The following is a 20,019-nucleotide window of genomic DNA, read 5'->3' as shown; positions in this document are numbered from 1 at the left end:
CAAAAACATGCACCACAAGAATTTACTTTCGTCTGTCATTATTGGCAATGGAGAAAGATATAGAATTTACTTCTTCAGGGCTATTTTGTAGGAACCAATTCAACATTTTCCTGTATGGATTTAAGGAAGTAGTGGGAAACCCAAATTTGGCAGGCTGTTTAAATTAATCACAACTAAATGCTGTTTCATGTTTCCAATATTTCGAATTCCAATCACAAGTTAGTAATGATGAAGAGTAGAGTGAAATTACAGGGAATGGTCCCAAACAATCACTGTAGAGAAAAGGTGATACTGAAATACTACAGAAAGACAATGTGCGTTTCAAATAACCTAACACTGTAGACAATGCGGTAATGAATACCACAGTAGATGATACGTTTCAACCATAAAAATTGGGCTGACAGAGGAACAAAGCAGGTAAATGCGGAGAAACCTTCGGAAACAGAAGAAATATTTCAAATGATGGACAAAAGAAGGAAGTACAAAAAGATTTATGAGAAGGCAGGAAAACAGCAAAATAAGTACTTATAAATGAAATACACAAAGTGCGAAGAAGCTAAAACGAAATGATTGCAGGAAAAATGTGAGGAAATAGAAAATGAAGTGGTCGTCGGATTGACAGATTCAGCATATGGACAAGTCAAAACAGCCTTCAGCGAAATTAAAAGCAAAGGCGCCCACGTTAAGAGACCAACGGGAATTCTTCCGTTAAACGCACAGGAAAGAGTAGATATATGGAAACAGTACACTGAAGGCCTCTACGACGGGGTGAACTGTTTAACATCGTGATGGAAGAAGAAATGGAAGCCGTTATGGAAGATACAGGGGATCGAGTATTACATTCAAAGTTTAACAGAGATTTGAAAGACTAGAGGTGAAATAAGGCAGAAAGCATCAGTCGCATTCCTTCAAAATTTCTAAAATCACTGGCGGAAGTGGCAACCAAACGCACAGTTCATGTTAGTTTGTAGATTCTATGAGATCAGATTTTCGGCAAAATGTCATCCACACAATCATGAAGATAGCAGGCTGTGCGGAAACTATGGCACAAATACGTTAACAGTTCATGCATCGAAGTTACTGAGAATAATACGAGTAATACACATATGAATAGAGAACAAAATAGAGGATCTCTTGTGCGACGATCTCTTTGGATTTAGGAAATATAAACATACAAGAGAGACAGTTCTGACGTTGCGCTCGATAACGCAAGCAAGAGTTAACATAAATCAATAGGTGTTCGTATGATTGATGGAGCTAGAAAAAAATCGTTTACCAATGTAAACTGGTCAAGATTTTCGAAATTCTCAGAAGACATAGTTGTAAACCATATGGAGAAGAGGATAATATGCAATATACACAAGAACGAAGGTTCAACGATCAAAATGAAAGACCAAGAACGATATAATACAATTAAAAATTGTGTGAGACAGTGATGCAGTCTTCTGCCACTCTGTTCAATCTGTACATCAAAAATAAATTACGGATGTAAAATAAAGTTGCAGGAGTTGGATTAAAGTTCAGGATTAAGAATATCAACCACAAGATTCGCTGATGGTATTGCTATCGTCAGTGAAATTATAGAATATAGCAAACCAAGATTTGGGGATTTCTACGTCAAACATAGTTAAACGGAAACTGCGATCTTATCACTTTTCGGCAATGTTAATTCTAATTACAGTCATCCAGTACAAGACTGACGTCTCTTGGACTAACCGTTATAGTGAAGTTTTTATGAAAATTCTGTACTTTTCCAAATTATTTCATAACATATTGAAACATTATTTGTATCCTTCAATGTAAAGATTTTTGGTCATAAAAAGTAATTGCTCTGTTGACTTAATTTTATACAAGGTATAACAAACGCCACTTGGATGGGTTATTTGTTCAAATGTAACTTACTTAAAAGTTCATGGGAATTTATTGTTTACACAGAAAACCGTCATTATGTGCTAAAACACTCTTAACTTCCTCGTATATAATTTAATATATTATAGAAACTACATATACACTGTCTTTTAAAAGTGGTATATTTTAGAATCCGAAAATATCTGTTTTACAGCTCTATGATATTACTTTTCTATTACTTTCTTTCTTTGATTTTTGCAAGAGTGAAAAGAAATACGTATGCATAAAATCATCGATCGTACAAAAATAAGATTTTACGTCTAGCACCAAAGTGCGCACTTCAGTTCAGATGCTTCTTGTTAGCAGTCAGAATGCGTCGGTCAGATTAGTTATGTGCTGCACATAAAGACTGTCTTTCGTTACAATGATAAATTGCATGTGTAAATTTTTCTCTTTTGTGCTAAAACTGTGTTGTTTTGTTATGGGATCTATGTTGCTTGTTAACAATCTCGTGATGACGAAACGTCAGAATAAAGGGTGTTAAAATTAAAAATCAACTAAGTACTTTTGTTTTATACAAACAGAATCTCGGGTGAAATGTATTTTAATGAAAATTTTTATTGGGCATCATCTCCAACACGCTGATGCGAAAATCAAATACTCATATAACAACTTCTCTTAGTACATTAAAAAAAAACACTGCAATAGAAGCGATGCTCATACAAATGCTTGTGCGAAGTATTAGCGGTTTATCCAATCGGCTAGTTATAGGGACTTGTTGAATGGAGTTACATGTGTAGTATACATATAAATGTGGATTGTGATTAAGCAAAAGGAAGAGGAAACTAATAACGAGTAGCATAAATGAGTTATCGATACACTTGACATCAGAACTGGGGATACGAAGTAAACAAAGCGAAAGAAATCTGCTACTGTGGAAGCAAAGTAACAAATGATGAAGAAGGCAAGAAGGATATGGATACGAAAGAAGTGCAGACAAAAGTGAATTGATGTACAAAAGTCCACAAGGGATCTCAGATCGATTCCATATACCTAGATTTCCGGAAGGCGTTTGATACAGTTCCTCACAAGCGACTATTAATAAAATTGCGTGCATATGGAGTATCGTCTCAGTAGTGTGACTGCATTCGTGATTTCCTCTCAGAGGGGTCACAGTTCGTAGTGATAGACGATAAATCATCGAGTAGAACAGAAATGATATCTGGCGTTCCGCAAGGAACTGTCATGGGCCCTCTGCTGTTCCTGATTTACACAAATGATCTAGGTGATAATCTGAGCAGCCCCCTTAATTGTTTACAGATGATGCTGTAATTTAATGTCTAGTAAAATCATCAGACGATCAATTCCGATTACAAAATGATCTAGAGAGAATTTCTGTATGGCGCGAAAAGTGGCAATTGGCACTAAGCAAAGAAAAGTGCGAGGTCATCCACATGGGTACTAATAGAAATCGGAGAAATTTTGGGTATAAGATAAATCGCACAAATCTAAGGTCTGTTAATTCGACTAAATATCTAGGAATTCCAATTACGAACAACTTAAATTGGAAAGACCACATAGATAATATTGTGTGGAAGGAGAAACAAAGACTGCCCTATATTGGCAGAACACTTAGAAGATGCGACAAACCCACTAAAGGGACAGCCTACATTACACTTGTTCGTCCTCTGCTGGAATATTGCTGTGCAGTGTGGTATCCTTACCAGGTAGGACTGACGGAGGACACCGAAAAAGAGCAAAGAAGGGCAGCCCGTTTCGTGTTATTGCGCAATAGGGGTGAGAGTGGCACTGACGTGATACACGAGTTGGGGTGGCAGTCACTGGAACAAAGGCGGTTTTCTATGCGGCGAGATCTATTTACGAAATTTCAAACTTTCTCTTCCGAACGCGAAAATATAAAAGAATCCTAATAAAATAAGAGAAATCAGAGCTCGAACGGCAAGATTTAGGTGTTCCTTTTTCCCACGCGCCATTCGAGAGTGGAATGGTAGAGAAGTAGTATGAAAATGGTTCGATGAACCCTCTGCCAGGCACTTACTGTGAATTGCAGAGTAACAATGTAGATGTAGATGAAGGTAGTTTAGTAATACCCAACATCAGCCCTAATAGGAAGAAGAAATTTGTGAAAATGTACGTTTGAAGCATAGAAGAGTTGTATGGAAGAGAGCTAAGGTCTGTCAGAAAACCGGAAAAGAAGACAGTCAATGCGTTTGAGACGTGTATCTATAGGACTCTGAAAACTGTTGTTACTCTGCTGCTCTTCTGAATATTGTTTGATGCGGTTCTCCATCCTACTCCAACCGGTGCAAGCCTCTTCATCTCTGTATAACTACTGCAATTAATATTCTTTGAATTTGCTAACTGCGTTCGTCTCTTGTCTCCCTCATCTATTTTTAACCGCATGCTTCCCTTCAGTACTACACTGATGTTACCCTTGATGTCTCAGAATGTGTCCTATCAATTTATTCCTTTTTGAAGTTATGATACGCCACACATTTCTTTTCCTCGCAATTCTATTCACATTTCAAAAGCTTCTATTTCTTCTTGTCTTAACAGTTTATCGTCCATCTTTCACTTCGATACGTGACTACACTCCACACAAATATTTTCGGTGAGAGTACTTAACACTTAAACCTAAGTTCCATGTTAACAAATTTCTGTTCTTCCAAAAATTTTCCTGTCACTGCCAGTCTACATTTTATATCCTCCTAAGGCCATCATCAGTTATTTAGCTGCCCAAACAGAAACCCTCATCTACTATTTAAACTGTCTCGTTTCCTAATCTAATTCCATCAGCATCGCCTGATTTAGTTCCACTCCATTCCCTTACCCTCGTTTTCCTTTTGTTCATGTTCATCTTATATCCTCCTCTCAAAACACGGAGCATTCTGCTCAGCTGCTTATACAAGTCTATTGGTGTCCCTGACAGTTACAATGTCATCGGCATATCTCAAAGTTTTGATTTCTTCTCCCTGGACTTTAATTCCTACTCACTTTTATCTTGCGTTTCCTTTATTGCTTGCTAAATGTACTGACTGAGTATCATAGGTGTAGGCTACAACACTGCCTCACCCTCTTCTCAACCACTGCTTCCCTTTCGTGCCACTCGACTCACACAACTGCCGTCTTGTTTCTATACAAGCTGTAAATAGCGTTTCGTTTCTGTATTTTACTCGTGCGACGTTCGGAATTTCAAAGAGTGTATTACAGTCAACATCATCAAATTTTTCTCTAAGTCTACAAATGCTATAAACTCAAGTTTGCCTTCCCTTAACAGGTCTTATAAGATGAGACGTAGGGTCAATACTGCCTCGCATATTCTCAGATTTCTGCGGTCTCCAAACTGATCTTCCCTTAGGTCATTTTGTACTGGTTTTTCCATTCTTCTGTGAATTCGTGCTAGTACCTTGCAACCATGACTTGTTAAACTGATAGTTCGGTAATATTCACACTTGTCGGCATCTGCTTTCCTTGGAATCAGAATTATTACGTTCTTCTTGAACTCTGAAGGTATTTCGCCTGTCTTATACATCTTACACATCAAATGGAAGAGTTTTGTCATGTTTGGCTCTCCTAAGGATACCAGCACTTCTAACGGAATGTCATCTACTCCCGGAAGTCTTATTTCGGCTTCGGTCATTCAGTGCTTTGTCAAATTATTCTCGCAGTATCGTGTCCCCCATCTCATCTTCATCTACGTACTCTCACATTTCTACAATACTGTCTTCATCGTTCATGTATGGACCCTCTATACACTGATTTAACTTTCAGCTTTCCCTTGTTTGCTTAGAACTTCCATATGAGCTCTTGATATCAACACAGCTCATTTTATTTTCTCCAACGGCCCTTGTGGTGTTCCTGTAGGCGGGGTCTGTCTTTCCCCTAGTGAAATATGATTCTAAATCCTTGTATTTGTCTTCTGTTTAGCTATTTTGCATTTCCAATCAATCTCATTTTTTATACATTTGTATTTCCTTCTGCTTGCATTTTTATATTTTCACCTTTTATCAGTTCAGTGTCTCCAGTGTTATCCAAGGATTTCTGCTAGACCTCTCCTTTTTACCTGTTTGATACTCCGATGACTTCACTGTTTCATCTCTCAGAGCTACCATTCTTATTTTAGTGTGTCCCTTTTAGCCAACCGTTACCTAATGCTCCTTTTGAAGCTCTCAACAACCTCTGCTTCTTTCAATTTCTGCAGGTCTCATTTCCTTAATTTCCTACAAGTTTTCCAGTTCCTTCAGCTGTAATCTGCAATTAATAACCAATAAATTGTAATCACTGTCCACATTTGCTACTGGAAATTTCTTGCAATCTAGTTCCGAAATGTCTGTCTTTATTGAGTGTCCTCATTAAGTACTGAATTATTTGGACTCTGTGTCTATTTTGGCTACGATAATGCGTTCACTATGCTGTTTAAAGTAGCTTACCAACATTCCCATTTTCTTATTCGTTACTAAATCCTTTCCTGCATTACCCCTACTTGATTTTAAAATATACATAACACGTTGAAAATTAGGTGGCATGATTCGATAAAAAATTAGCAGCTCTCGACAGCACTGAGAGGAAAGGAACGTGTGGAGACGACTATCAAGAAGAAGATATGGGATGGCAAGGTTTTTTGATAACACATTGGGGAATCAATTCCATGGTTATAGGAGAAGTTGTGAAGTATAAAAACTGTAGGGGAAGGCAGATATTGGAAATAATTTAGGACTAGATGAAGAGGCTGGCACATGAGAGGAAGTAGTGGCCGGCCGCATCAAACTAGTGAGATTAAGATTCAAACAACAGTCAACAGTAGATGAACCATGTGTGTATTAACGACACTGCCCACTATTCAATCCATTTTCAGTGAATTAAAGATTCATAACGTAAATAGGTGAACTTTTGGCATTTCTGCTAGGCGTATCCTACATTGCAAAGAGGGACGCACCCATCAGCAAATGTTTGAAAACTTACAACTCGCCAGTAACAGGATTCAAATCCCCTGAAAGGCAGTTGCGAATGCATAATCACAAAACGCTGTTCACATTTACGAACTGTACTTCAAGACATTCTGGCAGTATAAAGAGTGTCTCCTTGCACTGTGTTCACTGAATGAGCGGGTGATGTGGCCCGCTGTGGAAACACTGTACTCGCATTCTGGAGAGGCCTAAACTGAAACCCTGGCCAGCTATCCGCGTTCACAGACTGCTTGGTTTCCGTGTATCGTATAAGGCGAAGACTGGGATTTTCTCTTCCATTCTTTTGTATATTATTGTAGCCGGTAGGCCTCAGTGCATTAGCCGTCAAGGTGATAATTCTCACAATTATCCTCCTTTCCTATCTTGTGCACTACCTAAATGAAATCCTACTGCAAGTCCGCTAGTATGTGAACAATCTCATGGACTCTGTACACTAACTTAAATAAGCTAATGGCTGACACTTACTCCGATAGTTTTACAATTTCTGAAGGAATGTTATCTTTCCCTTCTGGCTTAATAATAGCAAGTCTAACCGCTGCTCAGTCGGACTTCTACTGGATTAGTCATAGCCCGCCGGCATACATTCCACCACCAGACGATTTTACCGGCCGGTGTCAGGCCCTCGACGTACAGGATGGACCACAAGTCACGACTAGAAAGTATTCAAGCAACTTAACAGATATTTTCACAGTTGCGTGGATCCGGCAATTTATTCAGGTGGGAAATACGTTCACTGCCCATAGTACTTCTATCGTCTGGTAGAGGTCACTCAAATAACAAAAGTGCATGCGTAACTCCGTGAAAATACGGCATGTGATCGTATTTTGTTTCGCTATCGAGGTGATACTATTTTAAACATTAGTACTATAATGGCGGATACTACAGATTCGCAATTCAAGAACGTCTTCTCCTACTCGTATGGATGCATGGAAAGGAACTAACGGGTGAGACATGTGATGAGATTTGGGAAAACCTTTTAAATTGGTTCAAGAAACAAACCCCAGCGGAGGCTAATCTGCGGAAACTGGAAAGAAAGGCCTTTGGGACTGTGTCTGTGACAGATGCACCACGCAGTGGATCGCCCAAGATATATGACAACGATAACGAAGTCAAGGAACGCCGTCGCGGAGATAAACATTCCCAGAACCTCCATACGTCACTGTACAAAGGAAGTGGGTTCCCGTTCATTTCAACCTGGCAGCATCAATGAATTAAGTGATCATGATACGAATACGAGACGTGATTCCTGTGAAGCTACAGCTTTTCCAACATTAGTGCTCTCGTTAAAGTTATGATGGCAGAGGAATGTGCTGTATATCTTAGATCCCGCTTTCTAAACGTTTATATCTGGACGAAAGACACGCCTTAGAGTAATCACTCCCGCAATGTTGCCCAGGGCAGCAGATGTATTCGACAGCGAATCCACCTCTGCTAAAAGAATGACGGCCAGAGTATGTAGGAAGTGTGTAAGAAGATTCGTTTCAGCGTTATTTCATCCTTGTATGTATTTTTTCAGTTAATTACAATCCTAAGCGACCAATACCACTTTCGAATTATTTTGATTTCCACGTCATTGGAATGTTTGGTGGCGGTACTCATGACTGTTTTACTGAATTGAAGTCTAATATAACTTTAAACCTTCTTTATGTAAGAATCAAGAGAATACAAAGTTCATTTGCTTCAGTTTGGATCTAGAGAAAGCTTTTGGGGATATATCTATGAAAATTAATTACGCAGAAAAGGTATGTTATCTATAGCTTCATCTCGTAGAATAGGGACGAATAAAAGACTTTGGAAATGAGCTCATAATAGGTTCAAATGGTTCAAATGGCTCTGAGCACTGAGACTTAACATCTGAGGTCATCAGCCCCCTAGAACTTAGAACTACGTAAACCTAACTAACCTAAGGACATCACACACATCCATGCCCAAGGCAGGATTCGAACCTGCGACAGTAGCAGTCGCGCGGTTCCGGACTACAGCGCCTTGAACCGCATGGCCACCGCTGCCGGCCTCATGATACGCAGATGAATGAAGATTTAAGAGAATTCAAGATACATTCACGCACTGTGAAAACGAATGAATCCTTTGATGTTGCATGTTGGAGAAATATATACATAACTGTCAGGTCAATAAGGATTATAGGTAGGAAAAGGTAGTTATTCAGATAACGAGACTGGGGTGTGAACTAACTGCTCTTGTACAGTTCTATGCAATCTGGAGATTACTTCTAAGTTGTATAAAAGTTATGAATACGACAGAAATTATGCTACAGTGAGCGAGCAAATATATCAATGATTAAGTTTATATACCGAGTAAGTATCCAACTGAAAATAAGTAGTGACAAAATAGATGAAGTATGATGGCTAAGATAGTTTTCAGAGAAATGTGTCATCGGTAAAATAAACTGAGAAGTGGCAAGAAGGAGAATAACAGCAGCGTAAACAGCCAAAACAATTGAAAGATTTGTCTCACACAATGAACAAGAATATTCCATGTGACCGCATAAATGAAGAAATAATAAAATACCGGATGACAATACAATGTTTCTTAGAAGAATGTGCTGCTGTAAAATACTAAAAGAAAGAACTATTTACGACGCGGGACTTTTGAACGTTGTATCTTGCCCGCGTGAAACCGGTGTTCCACATCCTGGAAGCATCAGGAATGTAGTGTTAAAGTGAAAATGTTTTACGATTCGTGGACAGGTATATTACAAATGGTTAGGGACTTAGGATTCGTTATTTCGGAGTTAGAGGCAGGTAGGTTAAGGTTAAGAACTTCCTGACATAAATATCACTAGTGAGTGGATACAAAATTGTAATAGGACGAGGGAAAATCATTTGAGACCCAAAAAAAAAAAAGGTTCCAAGCTTCCAAACATCATAATCCGAGTAACTGGACAACCATGTGAACTACTTTCTTCCCAGAAGTGGACCTAATCTGTTAATTATTGTGACACACAGTCTCCGGTAAATGCTGTAATGGTTGTTACATTGGACTGAAATAATTCTAGAATGTAGTAAATGTTTGTTAGCTGAATTACTGTGGTGGTTTGCACATATTGAAAAAAAAATTACTTTTCTTGCAGCACAGTATACAATGTATCGATTTTCACACAGTTTACTCTTCCTATACTTGTTAGGGTATAAAATCAGAGTACAGGGGTGTAATAAATCAGTCAAAAATTAAAATTTTAGGAGACTGCTCGAGGACATGAACTGGATCGACGTTTACAATACTTCTGACCCGCATGGAAAATACAAAGCATTTATTAATAAAGTCACTTCCTCATTTGAAAACTGTTTTCTCCTAAAGGTATCTGAAATCAAACAAAAGTCTAGAAATAAACCACATATTACACGAGGAATCAAATTATCACGTGGCACAGAAAGGCAACTGTACCTACAGGCCTGAGGTAAGCAGTGTATTGCGTTACAAAGAATACTGCAAAATACTGAAGCTGGTAATCCAGAAATCTAAGCAGCTTTATTATGAAAAATAAAGATAAGAGCATCAAGCAACAAAATAAAAACTACATGGGATATAGTGAAGACAGAGAGAGGTGGGGTCGGATAGAATGAGGATCAGGTAGCTCTAAAAATAAATGAGAGATTGGTAACAAGTTAATGCAGTGTTGAAAACCTCTTAAACAAATAATCTGTTTCTGTTACTGATAGGTTGGGGTTATCAGGCTCAGTAAACTGTGCAAAGGAACATCTGAGCCCAGTCTCTACAAATAACGTCAGTAAAGTGGAAATGACACTCACTGCTTCCAAAGAAGTAGCATCCATCATAAAATCCTTAAAATCAAAGGTTATGATAACATCAGAGAGTGTTCATTTGAGTTGAGTTCTATCTTAGGTTATTTGTGTAATCAATTCCTTATCAACAAAACATATCCAGACTGGCTAAAATATGCTGTAGTTAACAATTTTACATGAAGTGGGGTAAAGACATAACGTCAAGCTATCGATGTTTTGCTGGCTTATCCAAAAATTTTGAAAATGTTGTGTTCATTTCCACTTTAAATGCGAACACTTTATGTTAGGCTTTACCATGACTGTCATTGATATTAAATGAAACAACAAGTTTACTGTTACCAGTCACTGTTTATTTATCTCCAAAACGCGTTTCGACCATTTAAACCTCCATCATCGGGTGGATTTACATTTGTTAGTATGACATTAGTGTGCGTGTTGTGTTACGATTTTTGGAGGAACTTGTGGCACTGTCTCCAGTGGTCACAGGTTCTTTTCACTGTCGTAACAGGTGTGTTGCGACAGTAAAAGTGCCTGTGACCGCTGGAGACAGTGTTACAAGTTCCTCCAAATATCGTAACACAACACACACACATGTAAACTGTCATATTTTATAAACAAGAGTGACAGTATACATGTGATGTGTAAACTTGTTGTCTCATTTAAGGTTAAAGCGTCCTCTTAAGCATCTAACTGCAAATATTATGATGTCCAAGTCACTGTTTGACTTCCTCAATGGTTCTGATATAGAGAAGGGTATTAACACGTACAGTGAGAATGTACTTAATGCATCAGATAACAAATTAGAGGCTACTGACATTTTCTGTGACCTGTCAAAAGACTCTGTGTGCATCACAGCACAGAATGTTATGGTGTCACTGGCAGTGCTGCAAAATGCTTTGAGCCTTACCTAACTATCAGGAAACAAAGGGTGCCGTTGTGAACCATCTGTAGAGTACTAATCAGCCTTCATTTGATTGGGAATTAATTACATGTGGTGTTCCTCAAGGTTCCATCTTCGGTCCATTGCTTTTTCTCACATACAGACCTCTCGTCCGTTACACTGCCAGATGCTAAGTTTGCTTTGTGTGTAGATGATACAAATATTGCAGTATATATCAAGTCAATTATCGAGATTTTCACTGGCATTATTAAACGATTTAAAGCTAATTCACTCTCATTAAACTCTGAAAAGATCCACTGCATGCAGTTCAGAATCTGTAAGAGATTTCCTTCCAGCATGTGTATAACATATGAAGGCATGCAGACAGAGTAGGTTAACAGTGTTAAATTTCTGGGCTTACAGTCCGATAATAAATTCATTTTGGAAGGGAATACTACAGAATTGCTGAAACGCCTAAGAAAGTCTGTATTTGTAATGCAGATGATGTCAGATATAGGAGATACAAGTATAAAAAGACCTGAATGCTTTGCTTATTTATTTTCATTCTATTATGTCCTGTGGGATCATATTTTGGGGTAACTCATCAAACCAAGAAAAAGTTTTTAGAGTGCAAAAGCGTGTAATAAGACAAATCGTGGTATAAAATCAAGAACCTTCACGTAGAAACCCGTTCAAGGAACTGGATACTCTAACCACTGCTTCTCAGTATATTTATTCATTAATGAAATTTGTTGCAAATAATATACCTGTATCTCCAACCAATAGCTCAATACGACCTAAAATCACTTGCCTTGGTCCAAAAAGGGGTCCAATATTCAGGAACACACATCAATAAATTGCCAGCAACTATTGAAACTTGGTTTCAGGCAAAGCACGGTTTAGACAGAGTTTGGAAGACTTTTTGATAGGCAACTCATTCCACTCTTTAGATGAATATCTTAACAGGGGCTTTCCACCCAGCTTAAATAAAAATGTCTCTTAGATTCCAGTTTTGACAGCATTTTGTCACAATAGTCAAGTTTGGGTAATTTTTGTTTGATAAACTTATTAAAAGTGCATGACTATGTTTCATTCTGACAATGTATTAATTCTGTAAATATGAGCAGTTCTACTATACTGTTATGTAGTCATATATTTTAACAATCTTCTCACAAATGATGAGGGAAGCGAGTATTATATTCAAGTGTTCTATGTTTTTATGTTATACTTTCTGGCATGCTCCACCCACGATAATAACCTCATTTCTGGGCCAATGGAAAGAAAGCTGAATGTAATCTAATCTGGACTAATCTAAGTCCAAACCGACGTCTCGATCACCGGTGACAGATTACGACATCGTCGTAGTAGACATAAATAGTGAACATTCACTTAATTTTCTCTTTTACCCGCGTTATACGACGTACAGGCATACTGTAGATGCAAAATTAATAAAACAGATTTGGCATACTTAACATCATCTTGATGAGGAATCACAGTGCAGTGTTATCTCTTGGTGAGAACTGAAAGCTTCCAAGCCATCTCAAATACAACATAATGTTTTGTGTGGAGAAGTAAAGACGCAAATCGGGAAAAAGATAAATATTTACCTCTAAAAATCAATTTCTGTGTTTTTAGACTAAGTGGAAGAGCTCCAGGCATATCGCAGACGGTTCATCTGTGAACCAATAAACACATCACTGTATTTTTCTACCATATCACTCGCAAGTCTTTCAATTGTTCTCCACTTAGTAAGCTGCAACGTCCCGTACTTTATAGATGGATCCCTGAAGATAATGTATATTACGACCCGACAGTTAGGTTATGAGGAGCGCTTTGATGTACTATAAATCACAAAATCAGTTCATGAACCGCAACGCAAAGTCTAGCACCACGTGATTACACGTCTTCCGTCATTGTCCTTTTTTTATTTCGGCGTTTACATTTTAGATGACTACTGTGAGCTCTTGCACGTGATAGGAAAATCGTGATTTATCACAGCTGATCTGTGGTGTAGGTAACTAGCTGCTATAATAATATCTTACATAAAATATTATAACGGACGTTAACGAAATCAAGCAAACTGAAGTTACTGACTATCACGTGGGAACCCTGCATTACTTAGTTGTTGTAACGTTGAACTTACCTATTTCATTGGAACTGCAGTCCATGCAATTGCGTCACCAACGGAGATGATTGGTATCTGTAACAAAAAGGAAGTACGAAAAGGACTCAGTACGGTATTATATACGAGTATCTCGTAAGCTACGAGAGGGAAACGAAACACAGTTGAAATCACCTCATCTGCGTAAGGTTAGTTCCTTTTCACACTCAGTTTAAGGAAATCAACGTTATAAGAAGAATAACACACGTAATCACCATACACTGTATCAATGTCATTGTAGCCGGCCGCGGTGGTCTAGCGGTTCTGGCGCTGCAGTCCGGAACCGCGGGACTGCTACGGTCGCAGGTTCGAATCCTGCCTCGGGCATGGGTGTGTGTGATGTCCTTAGGTTAGTTAGGTTTAAGTAGTTCTAAGTTCTAGGGGACTTATGACCTAAGATGTTGAGTCCCATAGTGCTCAGAGCCATTTTTAGCCAATGTCATTGTAAAATCGGTATTAAATAAATACATAAATATATAAATAAAAAACTGGTGGGAAGTATATACACATTCTTGACATGATGAATACGACTGCGGAAAAAATAAGGAAAATATCTTTGCGACACCACCTTGGATAGTGGGAGCGCAGCTCTCCGGAAAGTAAGGCCCATTCAAATTTTGTCATACTGAAACACTGCCGTTACACCGGAATAAACTAGAATGTGGTTCCTTTGCAGGTAATATTCTTCCTTGATGTAGATCTCACGCTTGACGTGGAGTGCACTCGCAAGAGCTGTTAGATTTCAGATTCATTGTCTTCTGTGCTGGAGCTCACCTTAGAACACATATTATTGTAAAATACCTGTATCATGAATAGATTCCAACAAAAAATGTCTAGGCGTGTTTTCCTAATTAACGGTGAGGCTTGTGATAGCTGCCCCCCGAATGAGCTGAGGGACTCTTAGCTCTCAACAATTTTGGCTTGTCTGCTTATCGTTCTGGTTCAAATGGTTCAAATAGCTCTGAGCACTATGGGACTTAACATCTGAGGTCATCAGTTCCCTAGAACTTATTACTTAAACCTAAACAACCTAAGGAGAACACACACATCCATGCCCGAGGCAGGATTGCAACTTGCGTAGCGGTCGCGCGGTTCCAGACTGATGCGCCTAGAACCGCTCGGCCACACCGACCGGCCGTTCTGGTTCCATCGGGGAAGTGTACACTTCAGCAGAGTATGCCTGTTTACTCAAATGACAGTGACAGTGGTATAAAAAGTATTCTCCACCAGACGCCATAAAATGGCTTGCGGAGCATTGATGTAGGTGTAGATAAGTGCTCTAATGTGTGGTAACCAGTAACAATGTTTTTAATTAGTGAATAACAGTCTCAATCGCACAGTCGTATATTAAAAATATTACCGGTTTCGGCCTCTAGTAGTAGGCGATCTTCAGATGATTTACCATCCAACTGACGACGATGACGCTTGGAACAGCTGTGCTGACCCCATCCGCAAAACACGCAGAGGGTGAAACCGGTCATAATTTTAATAAACGACCGTGGGATCGAGAGTGTTTTTTTATTACTAATCTTACTGTTGCCTGGCAGATCGCTATTTCCCAGTAATGTTATCTAAAATTATGAATAATGTTTCTCATTCTGTAAAAATGATCTAAATACCGTAATATGAATACAGTCGAAACTACTTCATTTCTGAAAGCCGACTCGCAAAAGGGCAACAGGCGATGTTTGCGAGAAGCGAATAATTACCGGCACGCAGACTGCCAGATTAATTCCTGAGGAACTCCAATGTATTTCGCTGGAGCCGTAAACACAAAGCAATTCGCGCGCTGAATTGGTGAACTGAGTTCAATGGCTGCGGGCGCCGAGCAGAAAACTCTGCAGAGCGCTTCCCGCCAAGCGCTGCCCGCTCAGCAAACGGCCAACAACTTTCGGTCGGTTGGTAGACGGCTCTTGCAGTTCTACTGCACACACGTTTTGCAGCAAACAATTGCTGTTATCATTTTCAGTTGCTAGTTATTTGGAAGAGTAGTAGGTATTTTATATAGAGAATAAGAATAAAAATATTTAAAATCCAGAGACAACCAATTAGCACAACTATGTAAGGGTGTTGCATTGCAAGAAAGAGGAACCAGTATCATTCATTACCTATACACTAAGGCGAGAAAATGAGGTGTAAGTCGATGGCTTATGTTTCACGATGCTTTCCTCAAGGAATGAATAGATGTAATAATTAGCGGGTAAGTGAGCTCTCTGTCTGATGAATAGCGGTTGCATTTACCTGCAAACCCAAATGAAATTTTATTCCGAAATAACAGTTTTAATAAGTGTAATCGGCAAGTGCTCTGTAAGACCACAATAAGGAAGTGGCGCACCACTAAGGAATTATTGGAAAGGACGGAAATCGACAGTTGTGATGTACACGTACAGACAAACAATTGATTGCAATTTCAGAAAAAATTTGGATAATTTATTCAAGAGAAAGTGCCTCAAAAATTCAGCAAGTCAGTAACGAGCTGGACCACCTCTGACCCTTATCCAAGCATTTATTCTGCTTAGCATTAACTGATAGTGTTGTCAGATGTCCAGTTGGCACGTTGGATTGTGGACATCCCCATATGACCGGAGGGCTCCACACAGAATGCTCCGAACCTTCTCGATTGTGGACAGCGTGCTCTGTTGCTCTGGCGTCGTATTATGCTTAAGCACTTTCTTGTTTGCAGATTAACGAGCGTTGAATTGCTCGTTAAAAAGAGAGGTCTCAGAGCAGAGTGTGCAGCCATTAGCTGGATGTAGGTGGCAATTGACAAAAGTGGCCGGCCGCGACGGCTGAGCGGTTCTAGGCGCTTCAGTCCGGAACCGCGCGACTGCTACGGTCGCAGGTTCGAATCCTGCCTCGGGCATGGATGTGTGTGATGTCCTTACGTTAGTTAGGTTTAAGTAGTTCTGAGTTCTAGGGGACTGATGACCCCAGCAGTTAAGTCCCATAGTGCTCAGAGCCATTTGAACCATTTGAACATTCGACAAAAGTGACGGGATTGTTTAGAGTAAATTCTTGCCAACAAATTTCATTATGTCTCCATGGAAATTTTAGAGTTCATTTCTTGTGTAACTCTTCGGTATTGACTGAGAAATGTGTTTCTGTTTAGGTGTTCTAGTGATTGTTCATGACAGTTGTTAATAGCCAATTGGGGTGTGTTCAAAAACAAACCGAACTTTTGCTGTTATATCCATTTTAAGCACTGTCCCGCTCAAAATGGATCCCTCTACTGGCAATACGCCGTTCCCATCGTTTCTTCGACTTTGTAAAATCCTCCTGGAATGCATTTTCAGGGCTGACGTTCTGGTCGCGTGACTCATTGTCCTGAATCTCCTGTTTGGTTTGTGAACGACGTTCTTTCAACGCAATTTTAAGTTTGAAAAAGAGGAAAAACTCTTCTTGTTAAGATATTATAATGGGTTAATGCGAATCAGATTTAAACTAAAAAAAACTGCCAGTTTTGACCACCAGGGACAGAGCTGTCGCTGTGAATACAAGAAATAGTACAGAAATGTTTCCTTATGTAACGGATTAGGATCGGTATGTGGGCGGAAAAGGTCAAACAAATAGAATGGCAAAATGTCGATTTTATTTTCAGCCGCCGCTTACACAATATGTTCAATACAAGCACCGGATTCAAAGAAATGGTGTATCTGTAAAATGACGTGATCAACAGTTTCTCTCAGTAGTGCCAGTGGAAACTGAGCACTGTGCCCCTCCATAGTGGCCTTCAGGTCAGGTAGACACCGGAGGTGTACCTGGTAAACGTGTTCTTTTATATATCCCCAGAGATGATCTTGCTAGTCATTCATCTGGAAAACCTCCAGAGATGACATGTTTGTGGATGTCCGCATTAAGCAGGGCTTTAACTGGACGACTAAAATAAAGTGTTGTTCCTATCTTGCACGAAAACGGTGGTTCCACGCAGTTGCGCTATTCCAAAGCACGAATTACATGCTGTACAAGGAGATCTCGCTAACGTGCAGACGTCACGGTAATCCTGAAGAGCCCTCTGTGTGTATAATCTTCAAAGAAGAACGGACCGAGACTGAAGGCTCCACACCATACAGTCACATACGATGAGTGCACAATATGCGGTTGAATTTCATCCAAGCCGGCCGGTGTGGCCGAGCGTTTCTAGGCGCGTCAGTCTACGCTTCAGTCTACGGTCGCAGGTTCGAATCCTGCCTCGGGCATGGATGTGTGTGATGTCCTTAGGTTAGTTAGGTTTAAGTAGTTCTAAGTTCTAGGGGACTGATGACCACAGATGTTAAGTCCCATAGTGCTCAGAGCCATTTGAACTTCACCGAAAATTCGGAAGTCTGTGTCTTCAGTGCACTCTGTAGTGTAAAATGGGCCTCATCACTCTGCAGAATATTGCTACGCCATACATCATCAACTACAGTCCGTGCCAGAAACCGAAGAGCGAATTCAGAACGTTGGTGTTGATTATGAGGTTTCAGTTGCTGGACCATTCGCATGTTGTTCGGGTACCAGTGTAAAATAGACTGAAAAACATTCCGTAGTGTTGACGACGGGAGGTACAATTATCGTGACACTGCACGACTGCTAGCATTATCCAGGGCACGTGTTGTATGGTCAGTTATAGCAACAGCGACCTCTACAGTAACTTTCACCAGGATAGTGTGCCTTCTTCTTCCTCATGCCACACCAAGCGGACTCATGTTTCCGAACTTCATTATCATATTTTTCAAACCATTTAATGAATTCTGGCCTCTCCTCAGACATTTTAACTAGCAATACTCTCTAAGTGCAGCACTTTAATTTCTGCCGTTCAAATAAAGCAGTTTCACTAACAGCACATTGTCTCTCTTCTCGATAGTAACACTGTTCTCTCACTTTATGGCTTGTGAGATGACAGCGTGGGTGTTGTACTGTCATACCAACGATGTACAGTGCCAGATTTTCACCTGGTAGACAGACACAGCTGGGACTAATTTGTTTTTCAGCGTAAACTAGTTCCGCATTTAGGCACTAGCATATCTATCAAGTTTCGCTGTCAAACGGTAATTACAACCTAAAATGGACCTCTTCAGTAGCTATACTTTAATTCTAACCACCCGGTGTGTCCCTCCTTCCTTATACACTCTAAAGCCCCTTACATCAAATTTTAATACGATCTTTAGCTACGGATTTCAAAATAACGTTGTTCGTGAAGGTATGTGGGTTTGGGTCTTGCTATGTGCTGTCTATGTTTAGGCTCTCAGAGCACCAACAGAGGTCTTCCTCAGAGCGAGATTCCGGAGTCATACATTACTGTGTGAGGAAATAGCTTGCTGCGTGGTACGTCTACTCAGTTTGCGCTCACTTGATGCTGAACGTGTTCTCTCCGCATGAGTATATCCTACATCCTCACTGCTCAGCTCCCAGCTTTATATCAACTTCATCTACTGGTAAACTTACAGCAGAAATCATTGTAGCTTTCTGCATAATCCTTTTTACCAATGCAGGAGTTCCTATTAACTTTTCGGTTCCTTTTGAGTATCTTTTGCAGGAAAGTGTAACAAAATCTACATAACTCTCTCCGATTGATACTATTAGATCAGATTGTTTCTTTGTTGTCTTTTATTACCTTACTTGGAACTTACATAATGTCTTTTAGCGTGCTCTTCGTCTTTCAACTGCTCTTCGCATTCCTCATCTGAACTAAATACGAGCTATTCTCATTTCACCCTTTGAATATGTTGGTAATGATTTTCTTTTAATTCGACCAAACACAAATGATATTTTTTGCATATGGTGACCGTAGTTCCTGTAAAAGCTTCATGATCCTAAATACCTCTCTACCCTGTGACACTTACATGGTGGGATGTGTTTCTAACTAAGAATACTAAAACAGTTTTTTCGCGTATTGGGTGCCTGCCTTGTTTCTTCGAGGCAGCTGTCAGACAACGTTTTCAGTATTACTTCGCGAAACTGTTCACTATTAAGCAGGTGTTTTCTTGCTGAGGGCCTGCGTATTCTGCCCCCACTCGCCCCCCCCCCCCCACCCCCCACCCCCGTGGCTGTTTGCACTGCACAGTGCGCACCTGAACACTTTGCCGTGGGCCTAGGTCAGGGTTTCCCAAACTATGTTCCGCCGAACACTGGTGTCCTGCAAGAGGTGAAAAAGCGCTTTGTGAAAAACTATTAATAACATGGCGCTTCCTGTTTCCGACATTTCGACGATACTAACTACATTTTAAAATTTTGTTGTTGTTTTTGAGTTATTACTTATAATTTAAAACTGAAGTATCTCCTGAACAGAAAAAGCTTTCTTTTAATAATTTTACTAACCTTCAAACTATAAAACGTGTTACATCCGAGTACCAGGATTCTCTAAGTGTTCCGTCAGAGGAAAAGTTGGGGAACCCCTTG

The sequence above is a fragment of the Schistocerca nitens genome, chromosome 6, assembly GCF_023898315.1.
Source record: "Schistocerca nitens isolate TAMUIC-IGC-003100 chromosome 6, iqSchNite1.1, whole genome shotgun sequence".
NCBI classification, from domain to species: domain Eukaryota; kingdom Metazoa; phylum Arthropoda; class Insecta; order Orthoptera; family Acrididae; genus Schistocerca; species Schistocerca nitens.
The sequence above is the reverse complement of the archived record's forward strand: the minus strand, read 5'-3'. Positions refer to the sequence as shown.